General features: G+C 45.0%; 4 non-coding genes across 4 annotated transcripts; 3 read left to right on the top strand and 1 right to left on the bottom strand.

The window, feature by feature from the left end:
- The first annotated feature begins 14,989 nt into the window (after positions 1-14,989).
- Positions 14,990-15,063, top strand: trnat-agu (transfer RNA threonine (anticodon AGU)). The gene has a single exon. It is a non-coding gene; the product is annotated as a tRNA-Thr (tRNA).
- A 445-nt stretch (positions 15,064-15,508) lies between these two features.
- On the top strand, positions 15,509-15,582 carry trnat-ugu (transfer RNA threonine (anticodon UGU)). Its single transcript has one exon. It is a non-coding gene; the product is annotated as a tRNA-Thr (tRNA).
- Positions 15,583-15,746: 164 nt separating this feature from the next.
- Positions 15,747-15,820, bottom strand: trnan-auu (transfer RNA asparagine (anticodon AUU)). The gene has a single exon. It is a non-coding gene; the product is annotated as a tRNA-Asn (tRNA).
- An 856-nt stretch (positions 15,821-16,676) lies between these two features.
- Positions 16,677-16,750, top strand: trnai-uau (transfer RNA isoleucine (anticodon UAU)). The gene has a single exon. It is a non-coding gene; the product is annotated as a tRNA-Ile (tRNA).
- The last annotated feature ends 170 nt before the right edge of the window (positions 16,751-16,920 follow it).

The raw sequence follows: 16,920 nt of genomic DNA, 5'->3' as shown, positions 1-16,920 counted from the left end.
TAGATAGATAGATAGATAGATGGATGGATGGACGGCAAGGCAAGCATCTGATTGACAGTGGTATGTGATCTGCTGTTATGAAACTATGATACTGACCATTGGGGGAGCGATAGCAAGCAAGAGAGTTAGATATCGAGAGTCAAAGATAGATAGATAGATAGATAGATGGATGGATGGATGGACGGCAAGGCAAGCATCTGATTGACAGTGGTCCGTGAGCTGCTGTTATGCTACTATGCTACTGACCATTGGGGGAGCGATAGCAAGCAAGAGTTAGATATCGAGAGTCATAGATTGATAGATAGATAGATAGATGGATGGATGGATGGACGGCAAGGCAAGCATCTGATTGACAGTGGTCTGTGATCTGCTGTTATGCTACTATGCTACTGACCATTGGGGGAGCGATAGCAAGCAAGAGTTAGATATCGAGAGTCATAGATAGATAGATAGATAGATGGATGGATGGACGGCAAGGCAAGCATCTGATTGACAGTGGTATGTGATCTGCTGTTATGAAACTATGATACTGACCATTGGGGGAGCGATAGCAAGCAAGAGAGTTAGATATCGAGAGTCATAGATAGATAGATAGATAGATAGATAGATGGATGGATGGATGGACGGCAAGGCAAGCATCTGATTGACAGTGGTCCGTGAGCTGCTGTTATGCTACTATGCTACTGACCATTGGGGGAGCGATAGCAAGCAAGAGTTAGATATCGAGAGTCATAGATTGATAGATAGATAGATAGATGGATGGATGGATGGACGGCAAGGCAAGCATCTGATTGACAGTGGTCTGTGATCTGCTGTTATGCTACTATGATACTGACCATTGGGGGAGCGATAGCAAGCAAGAGAGTTAGATATCGAGAGTCATAGATAGATAGATAGATAGATAGATGGATGGATGGATGGACGGCAAGGCAAGCATCTGATTGACAGTGGTCTGTGATCTGCTGTTATGCTACTATGCTACTGACCATTGGGGGAGCGATAGCAAGCAAGAGTTAGATATCGAGAGTCATAGATAGATAGATAGATAGATGGATGGATGGACGGCAAGGCAAGCATCTGATTGACAGTGGTATGTGATCTGCTGTTATGAAACTATGATACTGACCATTGGGGGAGCGATAGCAAGCAAGAGAGTTAGATATCGAGAGTCATAGATAGATAGATAGATAGATAGATGGATGGATGGATGGACGGAAAGGCAAGCATCTGATTGACAGTGGTATGTGATCTGCTGTTATGAAACTATGATACTGACCATTGGGGGAGCGATAGCAAGCAAGAGAGTTAGATATCGAGAGTCATAGATAGATAGATAGATAGATAGATGGATGGATGGACGGCAAGGCAAGCATCTGATTGACAGTGGTATGTGATCTGCTGTTATGAAACTATGATATTGACCATTGGGGGAGCGATAGCAAGCAAGAGAGTTAGATATCGAGAGTCATAGATAGATAGATAGATAGATAGATGGATGGATGGATGGACGGCAAGGCAAGCATCTGATTGACAGTGGTCTGTGATCTGCTGTTATGCTACTATGCTACTGACCATTGGGGGAGCGATAGCAAGCAAGAGTTAGATATCGAGAGTCATAGATAGATAGATAGATAGATGGATGGATGGACGGCAAGGCAAGCATCTGATTGACAGTGGTATGTGATCTGCTGTTATGCTACTATGCTACTGACCATTGGGGGAGCGATAGCAAGCAAGAGAGTTAGATATCGAGAGTCATAGATAGATAGATAGATAGATAGATGGATGGATGGATGGACGGCAAGGCAAGCATCTGATTGACAGTGGTCTGTGATCTGCTGTTATGCTACTATGCTACTTACCATTGGGGGAGCGATAGCAAGCAAGAGTTAGATATCGAGAGTCATAGATAGATAGATAGATAGATGGATGGATGGACGGCAAGGCAAGTATCTGATTGACAGTGGTATGTGATCTGCTGTTATGAAACTATGATACTGACCATTGGGGGAGCGATAGCAAGCAAGAGAGTTAGATATCGAGAGTCAAAGATAGATAGATAGATAGATAGATGGATGGATGGATGGACGGCAAGGCAAGCATCTGATTGACAGTGGTCCGTGAGCTGCTGTTATGCTACTATGCTACTGACCATTGGGGGAGCGATAGCAAGCAAGAGTTAGATATCGAGAGTCATAGATTGATAGATAGATAGATAGATGGATGGATGGATGGACGGCAAGGCAAGCATCTGATTGACAGTGGTCTGTGATCTGCTGTTATGCTACTATGATACTGACCATTGGGGGAGCGATAGCAAGCAAGAGAGTTAGATATCGAGAGTCATAGATAGATAGATAGATAGATAGATGGATGGATGGATGGACGGCAAGGCAAGCATCTGATTGACAGTGGTCTGTGATCTGCTGTTATGCTACTATGCTACTGACCATTGGGGGAGCGATAGCAAGCAAGAGTTAGATATCGAGAGTCATAGATAGATAGATAGATAGATGGATGGATGGACGGCAAGGCAAGCATCTGATTGACAGTGGTATGTGATCTGCTGTTATGAAACTATGATACTGACCATTGGGGGAGCGATAGCAAGCAAGAGAGTTAGATATCGAGATTCATAGATAGATAGATAGATAGATAGATGGATGGATGGATGGACGGCAAGGCAAGCATCTGATTGACAGTGGTCCGTGAGCTGCTGTTATGCTACAATGCTACTGACCATTGGGGGAGCGATAGCAAGCAAGAGAGTTAGATATCGAGAGTCATAGATAGATAGATAGATAGATAGATGGATGGATGGACGGCAAGGCAAGCATCTGATTGACAGTGGTCTGTGATCTGCTGTTATGCTACTATGCTACTGACCATTGGGGGAGCGATAGCAAGCAAGAGTTAGATATCGAGAGTCATAGATAGATAGATAGATAGATGGATGGATGGACGGCAAGGCAAGCATCTGATTGACAGTGGTATGTGATCTGCTGTTATGCTACTATGCTACTGACCATTGGGGGAGCGATAGCAAGCAAGAGAGTTAGATATCGAGAGTCATAGATAGATAGATAGATAGATAGATGGATGGATGGATGGACGGCAAGGCAAGCATCTGATTGACAGTGGTCTGTGATCTGCTGTTATGCTACTATGCTACTGACCATTGGGGGAGCGATAGCAAGCAAGAGAGTTAGATATCAAGAGTCATAGATAGATAGATAGATAGATGGATGGATGGACGGCAAGGCAAGCATCTGATTGACAGTGGTATGTGATCTGCTGTTATGAAACTATGATACTGACCATTGGGGGAGCGATAGCAAGCAAGAGAGTTAGATATCGAGAGTCAAAGATAGATAGATAGATAGATAGATGGATGGATGGATGGACGGCAAGGCAAGCATCTGATTGACAGTGGTCCGTGAGCTGCTGTTATGCTACTATGCTACTGACCATTGGGGGAGCGATAGCAAGCAAGAGTTAGATATCGAGAGTCATAGATTGATAGATAGATAGATAGATGGATGGATGGATGGACGGCAAGGCAAGCATCTGATTGACAGTGGTCTGTGATCTGCTGTTATGCTACTATGCTACTGACCATTGGGGGAGCGATAGCAAGCAAGAGTTAGATATCGAGAGTCATAGATAGATAGATAGATAGATGGATGGATGGACGGCAAGGCAAGCATCTGATTGACAGTGGTATGTGATCTGCTGTTATGAAACTATGATACTGACCATTGGGGGAGCGATAGCAAGCAAGAGAGTTAGATATCGAGAGTCATAGATAGATAGATAGATAGATAGATAGATGGATGGATGGATGGACGGCAAGGCAAGCATCTGATTGACAGTGGTCCGTGATCTGCTGTTATGCTACTATGCTACTGACCATTGGGGGAGCGATAGCAAGCAAGAGTTAGATATCGAGAGTCATAGATAGATAGATAGATAGATAGATGGATGGATGGATGGACGGCAAGGCAAGCATCTGATTGACAGTGGTCCGTGAGCTGCTGTTATGCTACAATGCTACTGACCATTGGGGGAGCGATAGCAAGCAAGAGAGTTAGATATCGAGAGTCATAGATAGATAGATAGATAGATGGATGGATGGACGGCAAGGCAAGCATCTGATTGACAGTGGTATGTGATCTGCTGTTATGAAACTATGATACTGACCATTGGGGGAGCGATAGCAAGCAAGAGAGTTAGATATCGAGAGTCATAGATAGATAGATAGATAGATAGATGGATGGATGGATGGACGGCAAGGCAAGCATCTGATTGACAGTGGTCTGTGATCTGCTGTTATGCTACTATGCTACTGACCATTGGGGGAGCGATAGCAAGCAAGAGTTAGATATCGAGAGTCATAGATAGATAGATAGATAGATGGATGGATGGACGGCAAGGCAAGCATCTGATTGACAGTGGTATGTGATCTGCTGTTATGAAACTATGATACTGACCATTGGGGGAGCGATAGCAAGCAAGAGAGTTAGATATCGAGAGTCATAGATAGATAGATAGATAGATAGATGGATGGATGGATGGACGGCAAGGCAAGCATCTGATTGACAGTGGTCCGTGAGCTGCTGTTATGCTACAATGCTACTGACCATTGGGGGAGCGATAGCAAGCAAGAGAGTTAGATATCGAGAGTCATAGATAGATAGATAGATAGATGGATGGATGGACGGCAAGGCAAGCATCTGATTGACAGTGGTATGTGATCTGCTGTTATGAAACTATGATACTGACCATTGGGGGAGCGATAGCAAGCAAGAGAGTTAGATATCGAGAGTCATAGATAGATAGATAGATAGATAGATGGATGGATGGATGGACGGCAAGGCAAGCATCTGATTGACAGTGGTCTGTGATCTGCTGTTATGCTACTATGCTACTGACCATTGGGGGAGCGATAGCAAGCAAGAGTTAGATATCGAGAGTCAAAGATAGATAGATAGATAGATAGATGGATGGATGGATGGACGGCAAGGCAAGCATCTGATTGACAGTGGTCCGTGAGCTGCTGTTATGCTACTATGCTACTGACCATTGGGGGAGCGATAGCAAGCAAGAGTTAGATATCGAGAGTCATAGATAGATAGATAGATAGATGGATGGATGGACGGCAAGGCAAGCATCTGATTGACAGTGGTATGTGATCTGCTGTTATGAAACTATGATACTGACCATTGGGGGAGCGATAGCAAGCAAGAGAGTTAGATATCGAGAGTCATAGATAGATAGATAGATAGATAGATGGATGGATGGATGGACGGCAAGGCAAGCATCTGATTGACAGTGGTCCGTGAGCTGCTGTTATGCTACAATGCTACTGACCATTGGGGGAGCGATAGCAAGCAAGAGAGTTAGATATCGAGAGTCATAGATAGATAGATAGATAGATAGATGGATGGATGGATGGACGGCAAGGCAAGCATCTGATTGACAGTGGTCTGTGATCTGCTGTTATGCTACTATGCTACTGACCATTGGGGGAGCGATAGCAAGCAAGAGTTAGATATCGAGAGTCATAGATAGATAGATAGATAGATGGATGGATGGACGGCAAGGCAAGCATCTGATTGACAGTGGTATGTGATCTGCTGTTATGAAACTATGATACTGACCATTGGGGGAGCGATAGCAAGCAAGAGAGTTAGATATCGAGAGTCAAAGATAGATAGATAGATAGATAGATGGATGGATGGATGGACGGCAAGGCAAGCATCTGATTGACAGTGGTCCGTGAGCTGCTGTTATGCTACTATGCTACTGACCATTGGGGGAGCGATAGCAAGCAAGAGTTAGATATCGAGAGTCATAGATAGATAGATAGATAGATGGATGGATGGACGGCAAGGCAAGCATCTGATTGACAGTGGTATGTGATCTGCTGTTATGAAACTATGATACTGACCATTGGGGGAGCGATAGCAAGCAAGAGAGTTAGATATCGAGAGTCATAGATAGATAGATAGATAGATAGATAGATAGATGGATGGATGGATGGACGGCAAGGCAAGCATCTGATTGACAGTGGTCCGTGAACTGCTGTTATGCTACTATGCTACTGACCATTGGGGGAGCGATAGCAAGCAAGAGTTAGATATCGAGAGTCATAGATAGATGGATGGATGGATGGACGGCAAGGCAAGCATCTGATTGACAGTGGTCCGTGAGCTACTGTTATGCTACAATGCAACTGACCATTGGGGGAGCGATAGCAAGCAAGAGAGTTAGATATCGAGAGTCATAGATAGATAGATAGATAGATGGATGGATGGACGGCAAGGCAAGCATCTGATTGACAGTGGTATGTGATCTGCTGTTATGAAACTATGATACTGACCATTGGGGGAGCGATAGCAAGCAAGAGAGTTAGATATCGAGAGTCATAGATAGATAGATAGATAGATAGATGGATGGATGGATGGACGGCAAGGCAAGCATCTGATTGACAGTGGTCTGTGATCTGCTGTTATGCTACTATGCTACTGACCATTGGGGGAGCGATAGCAAGCAAGAGTTAGATATCGAGAGTCATAGATAGATAGATAGATAGATGGATGGATGGACGGCAAGGCAAGCATCTGATTGACAGTGGTATGTGATCTGCTGTTATGAAACTATGATACTGACCATTGGGGGAGCGATAGCAAGCAAGAGAGTTAGATATCGAGAGTCATAGATAGATAGATAGATAGATAGAAGGATGGATGGATGGACGGCAAGGCAAGCATCTGATTGACAGTGGTCTGTGATCTGCTGTTATGCTACTATGCTACTGACCATTGGGGGAGCGATAGCAAGCAAGAGTTAGATATCGAGAGTCATAGATAGATAGATAGATAGATGGATGGATGGACGGCAAGGCAAGCATCTGATTGACAGTGGTATGTGATCTGCTGTTATGAAACTATGATACTGACCATTGGGGGAGCGATAGCAAGCAAGAGAGTTAGATATCGAGAGTCAAAGATAGATAGATAGATAGATAGATGGATGGATGGATGGACGGCAAGGCAAGCATCTGATTGACAGTGGTCCGTGAGCTGCTGTTATGCTACAATGCTACTGACCATTGGGGGAGCGATAGCAAGCAAGAGAGTTAGATATCGAGAGTCATAGATAGATAGATAGATGGATGGATGGATGGACGGCAAGGCAAGCATCTGATTGACAGTGGTCCGTGAGCTGCTGTTATGCTACAATGCTACTGACCATTGGGGGAGCGATAGCAAGCAAGAGAGTTAGATATCGAGAGTCATAGATAGATAGATAGATAGATGGATGGATGGACGGCAAGGCAAGCATCTGATTGACAGTGGTATGTGATCTGCTGTTATGAAACTATGATACTGACCATTGGGGGAGCGATAGCAAGCAAGAGAGTTAGATATCGAGAGTCATAGATAGATAGATAGATAGATAGATGGATGGATGGATGGACGGCAAGGCAAGCATCTGATTGACAGTGGTCTGTGATCTGCTGTTATGCTACTATGCTACTGACCATTGGGGGAGCGATAGCAAGCAAGAGTTAGATATCGAGAGTCATAGATAGATAGATAGATAGATGGATGGATGGACGGCAAGGCAAGCATCTGATTGACAGTGGTATGTGATCTGCTGTTATGAAACTATGATACTGACCATTGGGGGAGCGATAGCAAGCAAGAGAGTTAGATATCAAGAGTCATAGATAGATAGATAGATAGATGGATGGATGGACGGCAAGGCAAGCATCTGATTGACAGTGGTCCGTGATCTGCTGTTATGCTACAATGCTACTGACCATTGGGGGAGCGATAGCAAGCAAGAGAGTTAGATATCAAGTGTCATAGATAGATAGATAGATAGATGGATGGATGGACGGCAAGGCAAGCATCTGATTGACAGTGGTCCGTGATCTGCTGTTATGATACTATGCTACTGACCATTGGGGGAGCGATAGCAAGCAAGAGAGTTAGATATCAAGAGTCATCGATAGATAGATAGATAGATGGATGGATGGATGGACGGCAAGGCAAGCATCTGATTGACAGTGGTCCGTGATCTGCTGTTATGCTACAATGCTACTGACCATTGGGGGAGCGATAGCAAGCAAGAGAGTTAGATATCAAGAGTCATAGATAGATAGATAGATAGATGGATGGATGGATGGACGGCAAGGCAAGCATCTGATTGACAGTGGTCCGTGATCTGCTGTTATGCTACTATGATACTGACCATTGGGGGAGCGATAGCAAGCAAGAGAGTTAGATATCGAGAGTCATTGATAGATAGATAGATAGATGGATGGATGGATGGACGGCAAGGCAAGCATCTGATTGACAGTGGTCCGTGATCTGCTGTTATGCTACAATGCTACTGACCATTGGGGGAGCGATAGCAAGCAAGAGAGTTAGATATCAAGAGTCATAGATAGATAGATAGATAGATGGATGGATGGACGGCAAGGCAAGCATCTGATTGACAGTGGTCCGTGATCTGCTGTTATGCTACTATGCTACTGACCATTGGGGGAGCGATAGCAAGCAAGAGAGTTAGATATCAAGAGTCATCGATAGATAGATAGATAGATGGATGGATGGATGGACGGCAAGGCAAGCATCTGATTGACAGTGGTCCGTGATCTGCTGTTATGCTACAATGCTACTGACCATTGGGGGAGCGATAGCAAGCAAGAGAGTTAGATATCAAGAGTCATAGATAGATAGATAGATAGATGGATGGATGGACGGCAAGGCAAGCATCTGATTGACAGTGGTCCGTGATCTGCTGTTATGCTACAATGCTACTGACCATTGGGGGAGCGATAGCAAGCAAGAGAGTTAGATATCAAGAGTCATAGATAGATAGATAGATAGATGGATGGACGGCAAGGCAAGCATCTGATTGACAGTGGTCCGTGATCTGCTGTTATGCTACTATGCTACTGACCATTGGGGGAGCAATAGCAAGCAAGAGAGTTAGATATCGAGAGTCATTGATAGATAGATAGATAGATGGATGGATGGATGGACGGCAAGGCAAGCATCTGATTGACAGTGGTCCGTGATCTGCTGTTATGCTACAATGCTACTGACCATTGGGGGAGCGATAGCAAGCAAGAGAGTTAGATATCAAGAGTCATAGATAGATAGATAGATAGATGGATGGACGGCAAGGCAAGCATCTGATTGACAGTGGTCCGTGATCTGCTGTTATGCTACTATGCTACTGACCATTGGGGGAGCAATAGCAAGCAAGAGAGTTAGATATCGAGAGTCATTGATAGATAGATAGATAGATGGATGGATGGATGGACGGCAAGGCAAGCATCTGATTGACAGTGGTCCGTGATCTGCTGTTATGCTACAATGCTACTGACCATTGGGGGAGCGATAGCAAGCAAGAGAGTTAGATATCAAGAGTCATAGATAGATAGATAGATAGATGGATGGATGGACGGCAAGGCAAGCATCTGATTGACAGTGGTCCGTGATCTGCTGTTATGCTACTATGCTACTGACCATTGGGGGAGCGATAGCAAGCAAGAGAGTTAGATATCAAGAGTCATCGATAGATAGATAGATAGATGGATGGATGGATGGACGGCAAGGCAAGCATCTGATTGACAGTGGTCCGTGATCTGCTGTTATGCTACAATGCTACTGACCATTGGGGGAGCGATAGCAAGCAAGAGAGTTAGATATCAAGAGTCATAGATAGATAGATAGATAGATGGATGGATGGACGGCAAGGCAAGCATCTGATTGACAGTGGTCCGTGATCTGCTGTTATGCTACAATGCTACTGACCATTGGGGGAGCGATAGCAAGCAAGAGAGTTAGATATCAAGAGTCATAGATAGATAGATAGATAGATGGATGGATGGACGGCAAGGCAAGCATCTGATTGACAGTGGTCCGTGATCTGCTGTTATGCTACTATGCTACTGACCATTGGGGGAGCGATAGCAAGCAAGAGAGTTAGATATCAAGAGTCATTGATAGATAGATAGATAGATGGATGGATGGACGGCAAGGCAAGCATCTGATTGACAGTGGTCCGTGATCTGCTGTTATGCTACAATGCTACTGACCATTGGGGGAGCGATAGCAAGCAAGAGAGTTAGATATCAAGAGTCATAGATAGATAGATAGATAGATGGATGGACGGCAAGGCAAGCATCTGATTGACAGTGGTCCGTGATCTGCTGTTATGCTACTATGCTACTGACCATTGGGGGAGCAATAGCAAGCAAGAGAGTTAGATATCGAGAGTCATTGATAGATAGATAGATAGATGGATGGATGGATGGACGGCAAGGCAAGCATCTGATTGACAGTGGTCCGTGATCTGCTGTTATGCTACAATGCTACTGACCATTGGGGGAGCGATAGCAAGCAAGAGAGTTAGATATCAAGAGTCATAGATAGATAGATAGATAGATGGATGGATGGACGGCAAGGCAAGCATCTGATTGACAGTGGTCCGTGATCTGCTGTTATGCTACTATGCTACTGACCATTGGGGGAGCGATAGCAAGCAAGAGAGTTAGATATCAAGAGTCATCGATAGATAGATAGATAGATGGATAGATTGACGGCAAGGCAAGCATCTGATTGACAGTGGTCCGTGATCTGCTGTTATGCTACTATGCTACTGACCATTGAGGGAGCGATAGCAAGCAAGAGAGTTAGATATCGAGAGTCATAGATAGATAGATAGATAGATGGATGGATGGATGGACGGCAAGGCAAGCACCTGATTGACAGTGGTCCTTGATCTGCTGTTATGCTACTATGCTACTGACCATTGGGGGAGCGATAGCAAGCAAGAGAGTTAGATATCAAGAGTCATAGATAGATAGATAGATAGATGGATGGACGGCAAGGCAAGCATCTGATTGACAGTGGTCCGTGATCTGCTGTTATGCTACTATGCTACTGACCATTGGGGGAGCAATAGCAAGCAAGAGAGTTAGATATCGAGAGTCATTGATAGATAGATAGATAGATAGATGGATGGATGGATGGACGGCAAGGCAAGCATCTGATTGACAGTGGTCCGTGATCTGCTGTTATGCTACAATGCTACTGACCATTGGGGGAGCGATAGCAAGCAAGAGAGTTAGATATCAAGAGTCATAGATAGATAGATAGATAGATGGATGGATGGACGGCAAGGCAAGCATCTGATTGACAGTGGTCCGTGATCTGCTGTTATGCTACTATGCTACTGACCATTGGGGGAGCGATAGCAAGCAAGAGAGTTAGATATCAAGAGTCATCGATAGATAGATAGATAGATGGATAGATGGACGGCAAGGCAAGCATCTGATTGACAGTGGTCCGTGATCTGCTGTTATGCTACTATGCTACTGACCATTGAGGGAGCGATAGCAAGCAAGAGAGTTAGATATCGAGAGTCATAGATAGATAGATAGATAGATGGATGGATGGATGGACGGCAAGGCAAGCACCTGATTGACAGTGGTCCGTGATCTGCTGTTATGCTACTATGCTACTGACCATTGGGGGAGCGATAGCAAGCAAGAGAGTTAGATATCAAGAGTCATAGATAGATAGATAGATAGATGGATGGACGGCAAGGCAAGCATCTGATTGACAGTGGTCCGTGATCTGCTGTTATGCTACTATGCTACTGACCATTGGGGGAGCAATAGCAAGCAAGAGAGTTAGATATCGAGAGTCATTGATAGATAGATAGATAGATGGATGGATGGATGGACGGCAAGGCAAGCATCTGATTGACAGTGGTCCGTGATCTGCTGTTATGCTACAATGATACTGACCATTGGGGGAGCGATAGCAAGCAAGAGAGTTAGATATCAAGAGTCATAGATAGATAGATAGATAGATGGATGGATGGACGGCAAGGCAAGCATCTGATTGACAGTGGTCCGTGATCTGCTGTTATGCTACAATGCTACTGACCATTGGGGGAGCGATAGCAAGCAAGAGAGTTAGATATCAAGAGTCATAGATAGATAGATAGATAGATGGATGGACGGCAAGGCAAGCATCTGATTGACAGTGGTCCGTGATCTGCTGTTATGCTACTATGCTACTGACCATTGGGGGAGCAATAGCAAGCAAGAGAGTTAGATATCGAGAGTCATTGATAGATAGATAGATAGATGGATGGATGGATGGACGGCAAGGCAAGCATCTGATTGACAGTGGTCCGTGATCTGCTGTTATGCTACAATGCTACTGACCATTGGGGGAGCGATAGCAAGCAAGAGAGATAGATATCAAGAGTCATAGATAGATAGATAGATAGATGGATGGATGGACGGCAAGGCAAGCATCTGATTGACAGTGGTCCGTGATCTGCTGTTATGCTACTATGCTACTGACCATTGGGGGAGCGATAGCAAGCAAGAGAGTTAGATATCAAGAGTCATCGATAGATAGATAGATAGATGGATGGATGGACGGCAAGGCAAGCATCTGATTGACAGTGGTCCGTGATCTGCTGTTATGCTACTATGCTACTGACCATTGAGGGAGCGATAGCAAGCAAGAGAGTTAGATATCGAGAGTCATAGATAGATAGATAGATAGATAGATGGATGGATGGATGGACGGCAAGGCAAGCACCTGATTGACAGTGGTCCGTGATCTGCTGTTATGCTACTATGCTACTGACCATTGGGGGAGCGATAGCAAGCAAGAGAGTTAGATATTGAGAGTCATAGATAGATAGATAGATGGATGGATGGACGGCAAGGCAAGCATCTGATTGACAGTGGTCCGTGATCTGCTGTTATGCTACAATGCTACTGACCATTGGGGGAGCGATAGCAAGCAAGAGAGTTAGATATCAAGAGTCATAGATAGATAGATAGATAGATGGATGGACGGCAAGGCAAGCATCTGATTGACAGTGGTCCGTGATCTGCTGTTATGCTACTATGCTACTGACCATTGGGGGAGCAATAGCAAGCAAGAGAGTTAGATATCGAGAGTCATTGATAGATAGATAGATAGATGGATGGATGGATGGACGGCAAGGCAAGCATCTGATTGACAGTGGTCCGTGATCTGCTGTTATGCTACAATGCTACTGACCATTGGGGGAGCGATAGCAAGCAAGAGAATTAGATATCAAGAGTCATAGATAGATAGATAGATAGATGGATGGATGGATGGACGGCAAGGCAAGCATCTGATTGACAGTGGTCCGTGATCTGCTGTTATGCTACTATGCTACTGACCATTGGGGGAGCGATAGCAAGCAAGAGAGTTAGATATCAAGAGTCATCGATAGATAGATAGATAGATGGATAGATGGACGGCAAGGCAAGCATCTGATTGACAGTGGTCCGTGATCTGCTGTTATGCTACTATGCTACTGACCATTGAGGGAGCGATAGCAAGCAAGAGAGTTAGATATCGAGAGTCATAGATAGATAGATAGATAGATAGATGGATGGATGGATGGATGGCAAGGCAAGCACCTGATTGACAGTGGTCCGTGATCTGCTGTTATGCTACTATGCTACTGACCATTGGGGGAGCGATAGCAAGCAAGAGAGTTAGATATTGAGAGTCATAGATAGATAGATGGATGGATGGACGGCAAGGCAAGCATCTGATTGACAGTGGTCCGTGATCTGCTGTTATGCTACTATGCTACTGACCATTGGGGGAGCGATAGCAAGCAAGAGAGTTAGATATCAAGAGTCATAGATAGATAGATAGATAGATGGATGGACGGCAAGGCAAGCATCTGATTGACAGTGGTCCGTGATCTGCTGTTATGCTACTATGCTACTGACCATTGGGGGAGCGATAGCAAGCAAGAGAGTTAGATATCAAGAGTCATCGATAGATAGATAGATAGATGGATGGATGGATGGACGGCAAGGCAAGCATCTGATTGACAGTGGTCCGTGATCTGCTGTTATGCTACAATGCTACTGACCATTTGGGGAGCGATAGCAAGCAAGAGAGTTAGATATCAAGAGTCATAGATAGATAGATAGATAGATGGATGGATGGATGGACGGCAAGGCAAGCATCTGATTGACAGTGGTCCGTGATCTGCTGTTATGCTACTATGCTACTGACCATTGGGGGAGCGATAGCAAGCAAGAGAGTTAGATATCAAGAGTCATCGATAGATAGATAGATAGATGGATAGATGGACGGCAAGGCAAGCATCTGATTGACAGTGGTCCGTGATCTGCTGTTATGCTACAATGCTACTGACCATTGAGGGAGCGATAGCAAGCAAGAGAGTTAGATATCGAGAGTCATAGATAGATAGATAGATAGATAGATGGATGGATGGATGGATGGCAAGGCAAGCACCTGATTGACAGTGGTCCGTGATCTGCTGTTATGCTACTATGCTACTGACCATTGGGGGAGCGATAGCAAGCAAGAGAGTTAGATATTGAGAGTCATAGATAGATAGATGGATGGATGGACGGCAAGGCAAGCATCTGATTGACAGTGGTCCGTGATCTGCTGTTATGCTACTATGCTACTGACCATTGGGGGAGCGATAGCAAGCAAGAGAGTTAGATATCAAGAGTCATCGATAGATAGATAGATAGATGGATGGATGGATGGACGGCAAGGCAAGCATCTGATTGACAGTGGTCCGTGATCTGCTGTTATGCTACAATGCTTCTGACCATTTGGGGAGCGATAGCAAGCAAGAGAGTTAGATATCAAGAGTCATAGATAGATAGATAGATAGATGGATGGACGGCAAGGCAAGCATCTGATTAACAGTGGTCCGTGATCTGCTGTTATGCTACTATGCTACTGACCATTGGGGGAGCGATAGCAAGCAAGAGAGTTAGATATCAAGAGACATAGATACATAGATAGATAGATGGATGGATGGATGGACGTTAAGGCAAGCATCTGATTGACAGTGGTCCGTGATCTGCTGTTATGCTACTATCAGCAGCAGCAGCTGCAGATTTGGCGCCGTGGCTTAGTTGGTTAAAGCGCCTGTCTAGTAAACAGGAGGTCCTGGGTTCAAATCCCAGCGGTGCCTTATGCGGGCTTTGTGTGCTCCTTGCGAAGCTTGTGCTTCAGCTTTGTCGACCATCAGTTTTAGCAAGATAGGCTTATCGTAAAGCCATCAGAGGACGTAATGAACCGGAAAGCCAACTGGACAGACGCCGGTTTGTAAAGAAGAACCAGAACCCAAAGGACACGGGCTACGCGCACCTAACGGCCAACGTCCAATTCCCATTGCCGCCCCTGGACAGTCGCAACAGGGAGCTTGTTGCTCCCGTCAACCTTACGTTTTCACCTCTGTGTGCTTCCTCTGTTGCAGCCTGCATCCAGATTTTGTTTTGTTTTGTTTTGTTTTGTTTTGTTTTGTTTTGTTTTGTTTTGTTTTGTTTTGTTTTGTTTTGTTTTGTTTTGTTTTGTTTTGTTTTGTTTTGTTTTGTGCCTTACGCCTGAGTGTAGGCACTGGGGAATGGGAGAGTCCTGGCACCGTGGCTTAGTTGGTCAAAGCGCCTGTCTTGTAAACAGGAAACCCTGGGTTCGACTTCCAGCAGTGCTTTGGTTTACGTTGGCCTAGGCAATGGAAAGGAAGTTTCTAAACGCTCAATACATTTTTGCAAGATGGCCGTCCGCAGCAAGCAGCTTAAGGTTACTGTAGCCGCAATCTGGCAAGCTGACCGCCAGAAGTAGAAAAAATAACAAGGGGCGGGGGGAAAAGTGGGCCGTCCATGGGTGGATTCGAACCACCATCCTTTCGGTTAATAGCCAAACACGCTGACCGATTGCGACACAGAGACAGACAGAGGTGTTCTGGTTGCTGCAGTCGTGCAGTTCCTTCACAGTTGCCAGAAATCATTTCCAGCACACGATTTTCTTTGTCGTTGAATGCAACATACGTGACCATTGGGGGAGCGATAGCAAGCAAGAGAGTTAGATATCGAGAGTCATAGATAGATAGCTAGCTAGATAGATAGATAGATGGATGGATGGACGGCAAGGCAAGCATCTGATTGACAGTGGTCCGTGATCTGCTGTTATGCTACTTTGCTACTGACCATTGAGGGAGCGATAGCAAGCAAGAGAGTTAGATATCGAGAGTCATAGATAGATAGATAGATAGATAGATGGATGGATGGATGGACGGCAAGGCAAGCACCTGATTGACAGTGGTCCGTGATCTGCTGTTATGCTACTATGCTACTGACCATTGGGGGAGCGATAGCAAGCAAGAGAGTTAGATATCAAGAGACATAGATACATAGATAGATAGATGGATTGATGGATGGACGGCAAGGCAAGCATCTGATTGACAGTGGTCCGTGATCTGCTGTTATGCTACTATGCTACTGACCATTGGGGGAGCGATAGCAAGCAAGAGAGTTAGATATCAAGAGTCATAGATAGATAGATAGATAGATAGATGGATGGACGGCAAGGCAAGGCAAGCATCTGATTGACAGTGGTCCGTGATCTGCTGTTATGCTACTATGCTACTGACCATTGGGGGAGCGATAGCAAGCAAGAGAGTTAGATATCGAGAGTCATAGATAGATAGATAGATAGATGGATGGATGGACGGCAAGGCAAGCATCTGATTGACAGTGGTCCGTGATCTGCTGTTATGCTACTATCAGCAGCAACAGTGGCAGATTTGGCGCCGTGGCTTAGTTGGTCAAAGCGCCTGTCTTATTAACAGGAAACCCTGGGTTCGACTCCCAGCAGTGCTTTGGTTTACGTTGGCATAGGCAATGGAAAGGAAGTTTTTAAACGCTCAATACATTTTTGCAAGATGGCCGTCTGCAGCAAGCAGCTTAAGGTTACTGTAGCCGCAATCTGGCAAGCTGACCGCCAGAAGTAGAAACAATAACAAGGGGCGGGGGGAAAAGTGGGCCGTCCT

Source organism: Amia ocellicauda, chromosome 2, assembly GCF_036373705.1.
Source record: "Amia ocellicauda isolate fAmiCal2 chromosome 2, fAmiCal2.hap1, whole genome shotgun sequence".
Lineage (NCBI taxonomy): Eukaryota > Metazoa > Chordata > Actinopteri > Amiiformes > Amiidae > Amia > Amia ocellicauda.
The sequence above is the reverse complement of the archived record's forward strand: the minus strand, read 5'-3'. Positions and strand labels throughout refer to the sequence as shown.